Below are 448 nucleotides of genomic sequence, written 5' to 3' on the forward strand. Positions count from 1 at the left end.
TTTGCTTCTGCCATCTTCTCTCTCTCGCGCGCACACACAACGCTGACGTACCCGTGTGTGTATGCCACCTCGGAGACCGATCTCTGGCATGAGTGCTCCACTTACCGTTTCTCAATAGGTCGACCCTCCTGTTCTCCAGCATGAGAATTACGACCTTAGGGAAAGGAAGTGTGTGTTGCCGGGGGGAATGGCGGCCGCCGGGCGTGATAACACCGCCTTGACATCCTATTTCCATAATCCGCACTAAAGCCTTTATAATTTACATGCATGCTAGCAGCGAAGGTAGCGGACGACCTTGTGAAGGCGAGAGAAGGATAGCGATAAGGATAATAGGATATCGGCAAGGTTTAGATCAGCTGAGAGATGTAGAAGAGGATGGGGTTGATGGAGGTGGTGCCGAGGTTTAACAATCTTATTTCTCTGATTATCAAAATGATCTCTTAAGCTT

The 448-nt window shown here is 49.3% G+C and overlaps 1 protein-coding gene across 1 annotated transcript in view; it reads left to right on the forward strand.

The window, feature by feature from the left end:
* The window catches only part of LOC119581628 (MAP/microtubule affinity-regulating kinase 3-like), a gene marked incomplete in the record, with an annotated part of 89,364 nt that overhangs the window by 61,277 nt on the left and 27,639 nt on the right, over window positions 1-448 (forward strand).

This window comes from Penaeus monodon, chromosome 15, assembly GCF_015228065.2.
Source record: "Penaeus monodon isolate SGIC_2016 chromosome 15, NSTDA_Pmon_1, whole genome shotgun sequence".
Classification (NCBI taxonomy): domain Eukaryota; kingdom Metazoa; phylum Arthropoda; class Malacostraca; order Decapoda; family Penaeidae; genus Penaeus; species Penaeus monodon.